We start from the raw sequence: 17,217 nt of genomic DNA on the forward strand, positions 1-17,217 counted from the left end.
CCCAGCAGGGTTCATCACTACCGGGCTGGCACCAAGCGCCCATCCCGCCGTGCCAGGGCAGGCAGCAGCCTCAAGGCCGGGAGGGCCGAAGGGCGGTGGCGCTCCGGGGGAGCTCCCGCCGCACCAGACGGGGCTGGCCAGGGACAGCGGGGGCGCAGCCATCCCGACGGCGGGACCGCATCGCATCGCCTCCAGCCTCCGCCGGTCCAGCATCCACCCGCCCGCTCTCCCAGCCCCAAGCCCCCTTTCTCGTAACACCTCACTCAACTTCCAGCCCCGCCCGCTACCTATGCAGCAGGAGCGCGGCCAGACCTGCTCGCTGCTTGCTGCATTAGACCCTCCGCCCAGGCTCCTCGCTATGGCAGCCTGGCTTGGCCTCCGGGAGCCCCAGATGCGCGGGCACCGCCGCCCAGCCGCTCCCAGACTCCGCGCCGTCCCTACTTGGGGAGACGGGCAGGAAGGGAAAGCTCCAGCCATCCCTTCCAGCGCTCCCTGCGCGGGCAGCACAGCAGCAGCCGCCGCCGCACACTCACCGCGGAGCTGGCGCTCAGCCGCGCCGTGCTACGGCTGGTGCTCTCACAGCCCGCCTGCGGAGCCCGGCGCCCGGCGGGGAGGAGAAGCGCATCCTCTGGCCGTGGCGCCGGGCAGCAGCCGAAGCCCGTTTCCCGAACAAGCGCTGAGAGGAAGCGCTCGGGCGGGCGCTGCCCCCCCCCTTCTTCCTCCTCTCCCTTCTTCTCCTTTTCCCCTTTAAAAAGTTCATTTACCTCGAGGATCCTCCTCCCAGGATTGACGCAATGCCCCGGCGGCGCGCAAAGAGGAAACCTGTTCCACCAGCCCCCGGCTCGTTCAAAGTCCGGCGGCAGCACCGCGGGCTGCGGTTCTGCCCTCCGGCAGGACGCGGAGGGGCGCAGCTCCGCACCTCAGCGCGCACGGGGGCAGCGGGTCGGCCGCAGAGGCAGCCCCCCTCCGAGGGGAAGGGGCCGACGCTGAGCTGCCGCTGGGTGCACGAAGCCTTTATAAGCAGAGGGGGGAGTCCAGTGAGGGGTGGGGAGAGTGAATTAATAGCCCCTCGTATTTTACGCTGCTCTTGTCTCCGATCGCTAAGGTCTGCCGAGCTCAGTCAGGGCCCGCGCTGCTGGGCTAGGGAGGGAGGCTGCAGGCTCCAAAGGGGCTGAGGTGGGGCCTGGGGCCCTGCACCGAGACACCTGTGGAAGGAAAGCCCGATGCATTGATCACAGACCCCGTTCCACTCATACAGTTGAAATTAAAAGACCCAATATTCATTTGTAATTTAGAAAAGTTTAATCAAGCTCATCAAGGTAGGGACTGTGTTTACAGCAGGTGCCAATCTACACTACTTGGAACAAGTTACATTCTACTCTCGGAATGTAACTGTTTGGATAAATATCAAAATATGTAATATCTTCAGTGGATAATTTAAGGACCTCTTAAAAACAAATATTGGTACATTAATATGTTAAAAAAAATATAACAGTATAACATTTTCTTCTAGCATTCCCATGCTGATAGTGTCACACATTCAGTACAGGTTACCTTAGAACTTCCTGACATTATTACATCTAATACAGAATGATCCACGGAACAGGCCAAATTCCAGTGTATCTAAGTTTTTATTTTGAATTTGTATCTTTAAAATATGCATTAGAAAAACATACATCTGAGAATAAGAACTTTATGCCACTATTTTTATCATAAATTGATGTTACAGTGAAAATGGTTTAGGTGACTGAAAATGGCCAGGATATATGTATAGTTTTCCTGTGCAAGAACATCAATCAATGGAAGAGGAGGAGTAAGAAACAGATTAGAAAAAGAAGATTCTATCATTTCCCTACTCAAGTCAAAATACATACTTGTACAGCTGCAGAAACAGTGAGGAAATATGATGGTTTGTGCAAATGCTACAAGATGATGACTAGCTGTAGTTTTAAGGAAAAAAGCCAGAGCAGAAGAGATTTACAGAAAGAACTATAGAGTTCTAGAAGTAAATATTTGGAAAAGAAATGCAATATATATATTATCTTATATATACACACTTCTGTTTCATCCATGATTTATTTGGATTTTTGCTTTAAAGCAAGTATTGTATCCAATGACCGAATTTGGACTTTGCTGGAAAAGGCTAATGATCTTGAACCTTTTTTCATTGTTGGCTACATTCTTGGTTACACACAGATTTGACCCTAAAACAGCAAAAAATGAAATGGCACAAGTCCTCCAAATACAGGTATGTCACTGCTAAGGTACCAAGTGTGTTCCTGTATGGACAGCAATAAACAATACAAACGAAGCACTTTATGTCAGTACAACTGCGTCCACACTAGGGGCTGCAACAGTATAACTGTATTGGTATAAATAAACCGCTCCCTAACACGGAGTTACACTAATGCAACAGCTGTGTGTAAAACAGGAGCTACATCTTGCTAACATTTTGATAAAATTGTTACATGGCTTTCCAAGATAACATTTGACCTTTTGCTAGTGACTTTCATCTCACAATAAAACAATTTACAGACAATTAATTTTTACAACACACCTGTGTTCTGATTCGGCACATTTTAGACATGAATTGGTGTCAGATAAAGCAGCTGAGTCATCCAGAGCCAAACAGACTTTCAGCAACACGGCCAGGAACAGAACCAGGACCCCAGCATTCCTCTGTCCTAACCACAGGCCAACAGTTCGCAACACACAACCTCTACAAACTACCTCTAAAGGGACTGCAAACAGTAACTACCAAGCCAAAAGATACAAAGTTTGCTATACAGTGGTCAACATTTTACATTGGAGAAGGAAATTGAGAAGCTCCCTGTTTAAAACGTAATTTTTCTAGAGCACTATAAATGGGATTTTCCATTATAAGAAACACATGACCTAATATAAAGCTACATTGTGAATTTTCATTAATATAAGCTACAAGCAACAAAGATACTAAAACTAGTATTAGTGACATTAGTATAGCAATCTAATTTTGATTTAGGATCACTGGAAAATCTGTTGCAATAGATCGCTCATTTCAACAAAAGGGTATGTTCACCTCACAGTGAGTGCATGTAATTTCCATTAATGTTAATGGCAGTTATGCAAGTGCATTAAGAGGATAATATACCCCCTGGTCTGAGACAACCCTGCAAAGTGAAAGGTGCTTCCTCTTGAAGAGAATGGGGTTTCCATCTCATGCATTTCAAAAGAACTTGTTCTGGCACTGTTACGAAACCGTACAGATAACAACTATTATGCATTCTTAGTGAATAGTTTCCAAAGTTAAAGCAGTTTAGTGATTTCAGCTAGTTTTCCTATTGCCAAAAATTCGAGGGATATAGACGTATTTAAAACACTGTGGTTTATTTGAAGTCTGGGACAACAAAATCATGCGAAATTACTGGTAAAACAAGAAGGTCTGAAAGCCTACTAGTGCAATGGGGAAGGAACTTTTTAGGTATCTACTTTTTAAACAAACTCTTTTCATTCACTAACTGGAAAAGGATTCCATTGGTGTATATGGATCACCAGAACTGATCAGGAGTTCAAAAGATAAAATGAAGCAGCAAGATCATTCCCTCTCACTCTCACACCAGAGCTTTCTCACTGTGTATCACCAACTAAATTTCAGATATTTCTCACAGTATGCCATTTAACAGCTTGGAGTTATTGTACTGTACCTCAAATAACAAATGTTGCTTATTATCCAAATAATTTGTCTAAACAAATCCCAGTACATACCTATTGAAATTCAGAGAAAACAGATATGTAGGCGTTTCTTTAAATGTCATCACACATCTATCTGCATTGTTAGGTACATAAATCCCTCAAAAAATTTAATCTACAGTTTCTCTGTCCACCCTACTTTCAATTAGTGTGGCACAGAAAAATACATCAAGCAATGTATGTTGGACTGTTCACTAAACTATTGATTTGCATGTAAAGGGGAACCACTTTGATCCAGTTGGAGAGAGTGGGGATTCCCATTATTATCTTTTCATTGGTTATGAGACAACAGCTGAAAGTCCAGCATGTATCCAGCACCGATGGGGAACTGTGTCCCCATACTGGAGCTCAATAGGATGAGCAGCCTGTCAGTGATACAGAGAAGCAACTTCTGAGAAACGAGGAGACAGTCAGAGAGAGTCCAAGGTCATTTAAAAACCACCCCAAAAATAAAAGATAGGCAACATGCTGCACGAGGCATGTCTTTTTCACTATTGATAAATATATTGGGCTTTCAGAGCTCAAATATTGCTCTCTTTTCATGTTACGTGACATAGAAAAGAAGGGCTGGCTTTCACATTTTTACATACTTCAGTCAATGCCTTCCAACTCTTCTTCAGACTTGCTCATCTTTGTCTTTATAGTAACTCATCATACGTAAACCTCTCAAACCATTAGTAATTTTTATTTCTCCTCTCTGCTTTCATATTTTTTAATGTATACACACATGCTCTGAGCCATCTTTAAAGACCTAAAGCCAGCAACAGAACATGAGTCTGATCTCACTTGCTTTTTCCTCAGTGTAATTTATTACAGTAATCAGTCCAGAGTTATACTAATTATACTGGTCAAAGACCTTATAGCAGTATAGAGTTTAGTTTTTTACTTCTTTAAACAACTGCATTTCAGTTGCATAAAATGTGTAACTACTGCTTCAACAACGAATCAGAATGCTATTAGGAAGGCATAAACAGCACAACATGCTCCACTCCTTGATGCCCCACATTGCTTGCATTTTATATCACAGACTCCAGCTCAGTAAGATTTTGTTGGCAATTGCTCCACTCTTATCTTTTAAAGTTGAACTTTCTATAAATACGCAATCACATTACAGGGGAAAATGGTGTCTATGTTTTGAGGTACTATGAAAACGGAAGAGGGGAACACAGCCAAGAAAAGCAAAGGAGACAGGAAAAATTCACCTTGCTTGATTGATCCAAATGCTAAGCAAAGAAATGCATTACTCTTCAGTGTGAAAATAAAGATTAAGTACAGCATACTGTGCCCCAGTGCCCTGATAAAAGTGATAGCTATCTATTTGGACAATAAACTCAAAACAAATCTTTCCTGGAAAGTCAAACAAATTCATAAGAAAATGCTATTAGAATGATCCTGAAGTTCACATACAAAATTAACTAGTGTGTTCTGAGTATTAATATTATTAATAAGGCTCAAAGACGCATCTGAAGGTCTATACAGAGGATGTAAAGTCAGTGAACCAGTGTTGGTCACACAGCCCATACAAAGAAGAGACGACCTCCATTTGGAAGGCTAGAGCTTATTGTTTACTCTGCTTTTCATTATGTATTCTAATTATTACTGTTTAACAGTTCTCCCTCTCTACCTCAAATACTTCTCATAATAATATAGCTATCTGGATCTGACTGAATATTTATATATTCTAAGCTGAACTTCAGATGCACAATTTTAAGAAATATTAAGAGAGCAAATGACACAATTGCCAGCATTTCACACACACAAAGGCTAAATCATTTTCTGGCTCGGCTGCCTCAATAGCACAAGTGAAGCAAAGCTTATGGTGGGATGTGATAACTGTTATTAGATCAACTGCTACACGTGGGAAGGAACAGACACACCCTCAGGCATATCAAGCACTTCTTCAGGTCTGAAATAGAAGCTGCAATCTTCAAAGCTAAACCACTCTGATTTTAACTAATGTGTTCATCAAGCCATCTGAAAGAAAAGTAGCTCGTACGTCTGACAGAGGAAGGCTTGCAAAGAAAGAGAAGATACAGCTTGATCTGTTACAACAAAGTAGTAACTTGTCTCCTGATAATTGCAGGCTTATTACTGAGGTGGAGATACAGGAGAAATCAGAAGTTTACAAACTCCTAGAAGGAAGTGAAAATTAAGATTACTGCATGCAAGAAAACCTAGATGACAACTACAATACCATACTGTACTATTAACAGCCACTGACTCACAGTGATGCCTGAAATGTTCCTTGCAACCCTGTTTGTTCCTCTTCTCATCTTTTATGTTACTTTTTTTTTTTAATACATGTGTATAAATAGATCTGATTTTTGTTCATCTTTCAAAAATTTCAGGCTGATTACAGAGTTGTCTAAAGTGCTAAAAATAAGTCTTCAGCAACTGTCTGTGTTCAGAGTCCTGTGCAATTAGATTCTTCTTTCGTACTTCATGTAACAAGATAAAACATTCCAATCTGACTAGCATCCTGGTCTTCTACATAATTATTTTAGTTTCAACTGTTTATTTTCCTTCTATCACATAAGAACCCATTTCAGGTGATTTATGTCTATGTTTTCTTCATGTGTACAGCATATTACAAGATCCAACTGAGCCCCTTTGCCATTCAATACTGTCACTTACAAATCAAATTATGATTTGTAATCATAATTTCTCTTTTCATTTGAGAAAAATACTTAGCTCTATGTCATTTTCTCTAGATTCACAAGCGACATCCTGTCTATTTGCCATTTAAAAAAAAAAACCCTAACTCATCACCATTGTAGGAACATGGCTGGCTACAGCTATATTTGGCAAAGAACAAATTGAGCCTGATTGGTCCCTCTAAGTATCATTTTGATTTTTTATTTTTTTATTTTTAAACATCACAGCTGCCCTTTCTGGCTTAGAATACATATTATTTCTGATTTCCATTACTCCTTGAAAATGAAGTCTGATCCTGAATTCAGAGAGAATTTTATTACTAACTTTAGTAGAAGCACAGTCTGTATTTCCATGACTGCAAAGCTTCGGCATTACCAGTGAGCAACAAATTACAGGTCAGATATCTTACATATAGTAAGTCTCATTTACACACCGAAAATGGAGTCAATTGATTTTTCAGAAGCGGTTAGCACCCACAGGAAAGAGTTCTAAAAATTCACATAGCTTTCCTTAGGTCCTGAAATTGTATCTGAACACTCTTGGCATTTGGCAATGCAACCTTTTATTTGTACTTTAAGTAGCTTTACATTATTTGTATGCCTCATCACTCTCATGGTTGATTACAGTAATAAATCTTGAGAAACTTGCTAGTCCCGAAATATAACAGAGATCAACTACCTCCCCTGCCAAACTGGAGTATCTGACATATCCGAGTATATTTCTTCAGGAATTGAAAGGACTATTTTTCAAGACAAGACTGGATGCTCTTAGTTGGAAAAAGTTCTTACCATACCCTAAAAAGTTGATATATAAAGTGTAGATAAAGAGAAATTTGTTAAAATGAGATTTTAAACTCAAAATCTATTTTTACAGATTTGGCTCTTGGTTTTTTCTGAATAAAGGCACATACTATCAGCAAAAAGCTCCTGGAGGTACCTATCAAGTCATCACACCGATTTTTAGTAATAACAGTAGTAAAATAAAAAAAAAATTAACTACTATCCTTCAAGTATGAAGGATGGTAAAGCATCAATCAATATTTATAGCTTGGTATCAAAAAGTTCTGAATTTTGTTTACTAGCAAAGAAATAGGTCAAGACAAACTTCAGGTTTAATACTTTCCAGCTGAATGGATTTTAAAAAGGCCAAAATCTTTTGTGAAGTAAATGGAATTTTTTTATCTGAAGACCTCTGGCTGTAGTACTATGTAATTCCAAGGCAGATTTCCTACTCACCAGCAGATTTCTGGTTTGCATATTTCTAAATGCACACAAGATCACAGACCAAATTTTGTTCTGACCTGCATCAGGTTAATACAAAGTAATTGAAATAGCCTAGTATATTTTATCAAGAAGAAAGTATTTTAAGTGAACAGAAAAATATTTGACTAAAAGCACCATGACACACTTGCTAAATGAGAATCTATTCAAGACTCCCAGTTTTACAATTAAAACATCTAAAATGCCTAGGGCAATTTTAATTTTTAAAAATCTTGGGCATAGAAATCTTGCAAAACATGGTGGTTCCAATATCCAAGATATGGAAAAAGGAGAAATATATGCAAATAATATCCCAGACTCAGGCTCATCAAGTCAAAATCAAAATGAGTTATATCAGGTAGCACCTGTTTAGAATGCTTGCTTTTAAATGCTGCATGAATTAGTAGATATTTGAAACTTAAAGCAGTGTGTCATCTGCCAGAAGGAAGCTGATAACATTTCAAATGCTAACAACAGTGGAAAACATGTTAATTTTTTATGGACAGTAATATCTCTTAAAAACCATCTTTATTTGAACCACATTAAAACTGAATGATAAGAAGTTAGAAGTAATATTTCACCTCTTTGTCCAGATCTCTCAACCTATTACTTATGGCTTACAAAGACTGTGAAAGACACTTTACTAACAATTGGGATAAAGTGTTGTCTCAAAAAATAACATGTTTATTTTTACTTATTTTTTAGTGTAGATAGATATCTAGACTATTAAAATTCAAAACAGTCAAAAGCAAAAACACCCAAATAATATTTCAAAAATATGGAAATACTTCTAAAATAACATGCACAAAGAAAAAAGGTAGCATTTTGAAAGCGTTCTTAGATTTCAGTCAGCAATTTGTTAAAACCAGGCTGAAGAACATAGAGATGAATTATATATATTCACTTGATATATTCAGCTACAATTTTTACAGACAAAAATGTAAAGGTTGGAACCTTCTCCTCCCAGCTTACTCTTCCTCCTGCTCCTCTCCCTGCTTGATAATTCCCCTTTCTTATCCCACTCCTATAAATATGTCTAAAATAAACCCTTGGATCTGAACTCCAGATAGACAAGTGCCTGAATTTGTAGCTTGCAGCTTTTCCTAAAAATCAGCCAATTGCATACACCTCAAAAAAAAGCCAAAACACCAAACACCAAAGTTCCCATTTGGAATTCAAATCACTAAGGTTCGTAAGTATTGTTCTAGAGACAGTTTGTTTTGGGTTTTATTTGTTTTTTGTTTGGTTGTTTTTTTCCTGCTATGAGGCACGGTTTTTGATCACAAATTTTAGTTTAGAACAAGATTTTTGGGCTGAGCCTCTGCCTTTGCAGCTCAGTGTCAATTCAACCAATATCAGTAAATGAACCGCGGCACACACCAATCATCCAGAACCAGCCCATGCAGAATCACCTGGATGAATCTGGGTCCTTTAAAAGAAATTCTGCGGAGAGAAACAACAGAGAGCTATTCCAGAGTTACTATTACAGACTGCCAGATCTGACTATAAGGTGTGAGTGGCCAGCCATTTCCTACTGTATTTGGTCTTTTGCAATCCAAACTCTAAGCCTGCTCTTTGGCTGATGCTGCAGAACAGTAAGATGACATCTGTAGCAGGACACTACATTATCATATGGCAGTGTAGTTCAGATCTGAGGTAATTTTGCAGTTTAATTTAACTTGAGTATGTTTGGCTTTTTCTAGATGAAAATACAGAAGTTATAATTTTGTTAGATTTTTAGCTTAACTGGTTTTGCAGATCTTACATGCTTTAATAATAACTTTATTTCTTACCTATTGCTTTCCATAATTGGATCTCAAAAGGTTTTACAAATTAGGTATGGAATATTTGTTATATTGATTGAGAAACTGAGCTGTAGAAAGGTAAAAATTACTTGCTCAAGGTCAATTCAACAGGTCAGCCATCCATCTAAGAACAAACATCCTGGGCTCCAAAACACTGTTCTATTTGCTAGGCTAGTACTTTCTAACCTGAAGCTCATGGACCTCCGGGGCTCCGCAGATTAAATCTCTAGGCTACGTAATATGTAATCATCTGCTTTGCGTACCTGTTTCTATACATGCATCAGAACATACCAACTATCCCATGCTAACAGCTCTCCTTGATACTCCAGCACATGGAAGATCTGTCAGACTAGTGTTGCCAACTAAGGTCTCAGACAGTTACGCTCTGAACTGTCACCCACTTCGATAACAAAAGCAATAATGTAGGGCTCTAGGTAATACATGCTCAAACAATGCTATTGAGGAGCAAGCATATGAGAACTGCCCTGTACTCTGGAGAAGCCTACAGGGCAAGAAAGGTATGTGTGCCTGTTGAGTGTCAGCACTTACTGCAGTGGGCAATATGCACATGTTTCTGGGGGGCAGGGCGAGGCAGAGGAAGGTGAGAAGGACAAGGGGAATGGTGGGGTACAGCATCCAAGGTGGTAACGACCTTCCCATGCAATGCACAGACCTATCCAGAAACTCGCATTAAAATTCAAATAGAAACACTCCTTAACGCAACCTTAGTAAAGCAGTTTACACTTTCCATATCTGGTACTCTGGGCTGTCTGAAGACTCGGGTAGATGCACCTATATTGACAACACAATGCTCAAGTGCTCAATTCTCAAGAACCATGAACAGTGAGAACAGGAAGTTTCACAGAATAATTAAGTAGGGTTCTGATACAATCACATAACTTCAGGTATTTGTAACTTATCCAAGCCCTGTCCAGTTTGTAAGGAAAAAACCATTTAATTTATGATGGAAAGTCATAATTCAGGCTCTTCCTACAACAGTCAATAGGCAGTCTGTTTCCTTTGATTCCCTAAGGATCTGTACTGGTTTTGGCTGGGATGGAGTTGATTTTCTTCACAGTAGCTAATATGGTGTTGCGTTTTAGGTTGGTGATGTAGACAAGTGTTGACAACACACTGATGTTTTTGTTCCTGCTAAGCAGTGCTGGCACAGAGCCAAGGTCTTTTCTGCTCCTCACCCCACCCCACCCACGAGTAGGCTGGGGGCACACAAGGAGTTGGGAGGGGACACAGCCAGGACAGCTGACCCCAACTGATCAAAGGGATGTTTCACACCATACGACATCATGCTCAGCAATATAAAGCTGGGGAAAGGAGGAAGCGAGGACATTCAAAGTGATGGCATTTGTCTTCCCAAGTCACTGTTATGCACAATGGAGCCCTGTTTTCCTGGAAACGGCTACACACCTTCCTGCTGGTGGGAAATAGTGAATGAATTTCTTGTCTTGCTTTGCTGGCGCATGCAGCTTTGCTTTACCTATTAAACTGTCTTTATCTCAACCCATGAGTTTTTGCAGTTTTACCCTTCTCATTCTCTCCTCCATCCCACTGCAGGGAGGTGAACAAGCAGCTGTGTGAGGCTCAGCTGCCTACTGGGGTTAACCCACAACAGGATCACAGGCACAGAGCCCAAGAACAAAACAAAACAAAAAAAAAAAAAAAAAGGAAAAAAATTTGCAGATGAGTGCTCAAGATCTAGAAGGAAATACCACATTCCAATTGAGTCCCTTTCATCAGTCCTCAACCGATGCCTCTGCTGTAAGAGACCTTAAGAGACTAAAATGTTTATTAAAACTTAAGCATAATGGTGATTTGTCTGCTGCAAAGTTAATAATAGGCAATGGTGATAACTCAAAATTTGCATAGCTTTACTAGTCTGTACTGAACAATAAACTGCCTTGAGGATGCTGATACATTGTGCACACTCTCTTCAAATCATTGAGAGATTCCACTGCTGCTAACAGCATCTGAAGTTAGAAAGCACTACTCATCAGGTTTTACCCTGTGATCAAATCCGAACATCAGAAAAACCTCAAGGGCTTGTTTTGACTTTTGAAAACACCTCTTTCTTAGACTAGAACCTTTTTCTACACGTAGCACATCTTTTCTTTCCTTCTCTCCTCAACAATCTCTGCGGGTTCTAATTTTCCACACACATTCCCAGTTGTGAGCATATGGCTGACAAATCTAGAGGTACAAATCACAAATTGAGTGATAGAAAACTCTTTGCTGCTGGAAGCATGGTTAAGAAAACAACCACAAACTACTGAATTTTAGTATTGCCTGAACGGATCAAACCAAAGGGCTGACTTTAAGCCATTCTGCTAGTTCAGACATGTTCAAAAATGTTGTTAGGGTAACTTCATCCCAAAAGACTTTGTGCTAGATCAGGTATCATTTCTCCTCCCATAATTCACCAGAATAAATCATGAGCTTGGTTCAATCTGGCAAAATATACAGATCTAAATGTAGTTTATACTTCCAGATAATCCAGTAGTGCACAGATCTAATCTTGATGATCACAAATGCAATCTGCAAATGTTATTCTCCTTGCTTCGAAACAGAGCTAGGGAGTGGGAGTGTTAACATTTGCTTATCAGACCTAAACACAAGGCAAAGAGACTGAAACTCTCTATTTATCAGGCTGTGTTACAAAGCAGGAGCTCCTTAGACCTTTTACAACAGTAATCTCATAGCAAGCCTTCTCAAAAAGTTTATAGCAGATATTTCTCTTCCTTCAGTTTGCAATGTGCTGATCTGACCCTCTCACTGTTAAGTCTGACAAAAAAGAATTCAAGGAAAAGTTCATTATGCCTGCCCCAGAGACTGTAACAGTGACGAATTAGGGTAAGTTAGAAGCTTAAGGTTCTTAGTAGCTTGATCAGTTTAATGGAAAGGAACAATTAAATACTGTGGCAAATAGTTATAGCATGGATATAGATACTATTAACTGAAGTTGGATTTTTAAACCTTATGTTGTCTAGCTGCTTTAGATTTTACTTAAGACGCACGTCAGTCCCTGATTGTTCCCTTTCTGTGTCAGCTCCGTGACATAAACAATCTGTTATCTTGGTGCTTCTCCCCACACCACTTGTACTGAAACAGAGAACATCATATAAAGGATCCAACTACACTGGTCTGAGACAGTGTACGCAAAATTGGAGCTTATGTTTAGCAGTACTATTATGTAAGATTAGAATAACCAACCTCTAATTTTTACAATGTATTGCATTTGAAATAGTCTTACAGGTCATTTTACATCTGTGTTTATACGATGATTAATCCTTCTGTAATTTAAGCATTGAAATATTTTGTCCCCATTCTGACACATTATGGTAAAGTCGAAGGATTACAGTAAGGATGGCTATTCCTAGGGGCATAATATTAGCTGCATATGAGATTGATGTCGGTAGCTACAATGAAGCGGAATACCACTATCTCTGCTACAACAGAGCATTAGAAGTTCTCTTGCTGACCTACAGCTCTAAAAATAAATGCTGAGTAACTTGAATAGCTTTGCAGCAGTTCCTAAGTTAAAGAGAGTGAACTACAACAGACAAATTGTGAATTCTTCAAGTACAATCAAAATGTGTATAAACGTGAAGCTTGCATTTTCACATACTTTCATACATACCAATACTGCAATGCAATATTAAACACGCATATGATGCCACATGACAAACACAGGTAACACTCAGGTTTCATACTATCTTGACCTCAATGAAGAAATGGTTTTCAAAGATTTGGACAACACTCCCATGCATTTAGCAACTATTAAATTTTAATAACTCCATAAATCAACAGTGGTGCATCCTCAAAAGCTTGTAAACACTCTCCAGCACCTTTTGTATTTACAACTCTATTGACACTTCTTTTTATCTTCTCTTAGTAATACACGTGGGAACAGCCTTAAGATGACTTACAACAAAAGTCAAGCAGATTACTAAGTAACTAATTCTGGGGAACTGGATGAAGTCTGAGTGCATGCCTCAGTGAGCATCTTCAAGCAGGAAGATATGTGTTTGCTTATTATGATTTTAAATTATTCCTTCAGATGTTTATGACACCAAAAGGCACCTTGTTCTCCCAGTACTCTTTGAATCCATTTAGAATACAGTCAAAAGTAACAGCAAGCAACCAGCAAATCTGAGAAACATAGCTGTAACACAAAGTAATTTTCTAAGTTGATAGCCACTAGTAATACACAGGACGGATAAAAGTCAAACTGTCTTCGTCTCCCCCTCTGAAAGCTTCATTAAAAATCAGACTTGTGGATGGAAGATATTTCATACCAGTATAATGTGCACTGCCATTCAGCTCACACTTTACCTCTTTGCCACATCTACTTTCCCATAATTCAGAAACTCTTTGGGATGCAGTCTGACTATCTGGTACTGGACCCATTCCCTCAGTTGGTCTATAGGCAGTAGGAAAACAGCATGTTCTAACACTGAAGGCAAGCAATTGCAACAGGAAAACCAGGCTGGGAAGAAGAAATATATATTCCTAGACAGAGGAGTCAACTAGACCTAGATAAATAAATATCCCTAGAAAGAAGAGACAACTAGATCTAGACCAGTAGGTAGAGGAATTAGTAGCCTGAGTTTCCTCCCTCCAGCTAGCCATCTTCCTTAATTCAGTCAACTGAAATTAAATTAAAGATTTTCTGTGAAAGGAAGAGATTAGGAAAATAGACAGTATCAACACTCAATATTTTTAGACTACATAGAACACACCTGAAAGAAAATGAATGGAATATTAAAGTGTCATCTTAGTTTACATCTGCCTATGTTGCTGTCAGTATTTCTTCATATACTTCGTGCACAGCAGAAAACACTCAAAATCTTCTCCACCCGCTAGATGTGATCTTGCCAGTACAACAGTATTACATAGTGGCATCTAAATAGACACTTACCATGTTCTTCTATCAGCAAAGTTTTTAAAGAAGCACAGCTATAGATTAGAAGTTCATAAGTAAGATTTAGTGTCTGTATCAACAGTTTCAGAGGCAAACAGGAAAAAAAATAATGAGGCAAAAATTTGGAATCTCAAAATTCTAAAGCTCTGGTCCCCAACAAATCAGTTTAAGCATATAAAGAAACACAGGCAGTGGAGACTAACCTGAGGCTTTCGAGTTTAACAATTTCAAACTCATTCTCAGAAATTGCACAGTTCTGCTCATTTCCTAGTTAGCTAAGAAACCTACTTATCAGTCCTGGTATTCTTGTGACTCACCACTCCTACCCTCATTTTGTCAGTGGGAGCCCGTGTAAGAAGGTGGTCATCTGTTCAACATCACAGTGTGATTCATTAGAAAGCAGCTGTACCTGACCTTTACTTGGAGTAATTAAGTAACAGGGTACAAAATATTTGCATGTAATGCTATCCATCTCATTTTACACATATACCAACATAAATAATCATACACATGCAGAGTAACAGGGAACAAGGTTCAAGAATGCCTGATTCCTCTTGTTTTTTCTGGCAAAATCTTTCCCTGGTGAAAAAAATTCAAACCTTACCTCCATTAAGAACAAAGTACATGTCAAATTTCTTTTTGATTTAAAGATACATTGGATGAGATTTTTATTATTATAAAAACCCCAAATCTACTGAAACCAAGGATTGCATTGCACATTCACTTCTCTACCTAACTGAGGATGAACAAGAGAATTAACCCAAAGCACAGCTGTTACTTATGTGACAGCATACTGGAAGATGCTAAGACATTATGCTAATTTGAATGGTGTAAGAATCAAACAGGAACAGAATGGTTTCAACACTTCAAAAAGCCATTTCAAAATTTGAGTCACCTCAGGTCAGCAAACCCAATGGTACCAGGCTTGCTGCATTCTGGGATATGACAAATGATCTCATCTTTCCAACACACTTGCTCCAGATCTCTAGACAAGTCATAAATTTACAGTACACCCAAAACTGGTGCACTGTGTTTGCAGCACAGAGCTCATATCAACTCTACTTCCCCTGATGTTCTCTCATCTGTATCTGTCAAAGCGAAGGCCTTATCAGAATGCCTTGACAAGCATTTACCCATATTTAGTTAGGTACTTTCACATTTTCCCCTATATTCTTATTTCTCAGTTCCGCTCTTTTCCGTTTATTGTTCTCCAGCATATTTGGTACACTGCAAATACTCAGAGTATGCTGAATCCATGAACCTTCACCTTAAAAAATGATGAAGAAAAAAAAAAGTATTCTACACAGAGCCCACATTGTATAAGCTCATATTCTTCCAGTCAGACCTTAATTCAAATTACAGCATTCTAGGAAACACTAGCTTATAGTTTCTGAATAGTTAATTGTCACTCATCTAATACAAAAAACTGTGTGTCATCCAAAGTACTTTTGCCATTTATAAAAATACTTTTCTTTACAGTTATGCATGAATGTAAAACATTTTAAATGAACCACACACCTAATTCCTAGAAGACAGGATTTCCTCCTCACTCATGTGCATTGTACTTCAAAACTAACCAAATTTAAGCCTTTGATACTGCTTGCACTATTGCTTGGAAAAAGGCCCAACCACTTAATTTCCAAAACAAGGACCACCTGAAAAGTAGAAAATGTAATAGAAAGTATCTTTAACATGTAAGAGAATTCAAGCAGTAAGGCTGTAATTAGTATTTTATTCTGACCTTTGTAGAGCTTAGCACACAAAGTTTGATTGCATGCAGGAATCTGCTCACCTCAACATCTGCCAATAGAGTGGTGTTAAAATAAAAGCCACTCTAGAACTTATGGCAGCAGCATATATTCATCACAGCAACAAATTCTCCTTAGCATTGCTTTAAAAAGACCAAATAACAGTTATTGAAATTTCTAACAATGAAAACTTGGAAGTTCTATTTCTGGTTCCCACTTATGCACTAAATATAATAGGGTTCACCCATGCAAGCTAGGACAAACCTAATGGAACAGTGTGACCAAGTAGATAGGGTTATACTATTATTTTAAAAGGTAGGAAAACCAACTGGATCGTTTAGCACAATTTGGTAAGCGGTATGCTGCTGTGTCCCTTCAATTAATGATTCTCAACAGGATAAGATGCCAGGCATACAGAGTTTTCTGCTGTAACACTAGGAAGTATATCCACTATACATCTGTAGCATTTCTTCTGTTTTGGTTACTGCTGCTGTTCATTTAGTTCACAGGATACAACATTGTGTTTTTAGAGCCCACGGTTATTTCCTCAGGCAGGTGGATAGCTAGATATAAGTACAGGTTGCAAATGCACTTTCTACTTTAGAAGCTGCTTAATGTGAGTATATATGGGTGCATATATCTGAACTGATGCAAAACTGGGTTTCGAAAAAATTATCTTGAAATCCTGTACATCTCTTGTGAAATTAAAAAAAACCAAACACCAAAACCAAAAAAACCCACAGAAGTGAATCATAGCTTGTCCTGTGAACCTCCCCGGGAACGAATATCATCACATACTGCACTATCTGAAGGAAAAATATGGCACCTACAAGACTGTTTTGAGCTTTAAAGGAAATATGCCCTGACAAGCTCAATAAATGAGCCAAAGTTTATATGCAAGATTTTTTCTGAAACTCTAGCTTGGAAAATTCCAGCACAGAAGAAATGAACCCTTTAGCAAAACTGTTCATTTCTAAACCAAATAAATAGAAAAACAGACAAGAGGCACAAATCACAAAACAGCCAGTTTTATGTATTTAAGAGACAGGTATTAAAAAAAAAAAAAAAAAAAAGGAAAGCTTTTG

General features: G+C 39.1%; 1 protein-coding gene across 11 annotated transcripts in view; it reads right to left on the minus strand.

Moving 5' to 3' along the window:
- The window catches only part of SULF2 (sulfatase 2), a 165,114-nt gene that overhangs the window by 74,829 nt on the left and 73,068 nt on the right, over nt 1-17,217 (minus strand). For 3 of the 11 annotated variants that reach the window (XM_054845140.1, XM_054845139.1, XM_054845151.1), the window contains exon 1: nt 534-735. The exons of 7 other annotated variants lie outside the window; for them this stretch is intronic. The gene's annotated coding sequence lies outside the window, so the exon portion shown is untranslated. Of the gene's footprint in view, nt 1-533; nt 736-764; nt 784-17,217 lie in introns of those variants that run through there. One more of the 11 variants, XM_054845149.1, reaches the window with a different exon arrangement.

Source organism: Grus americana, chromosome 17 (genome assembly GCF_028858705.1).
Source record: "Grus americana isolate bGruAme1 chromosome 17, bGruAme1.mat, whole genome shotgun sequence".
In the NCBI taxonomy this organism is placed as follows: domain Eukaryota; kingdom Metazoa; phylum Chordata; class Aves; order Gruiformes; family Gruidae; genus Grus; species Grus americana.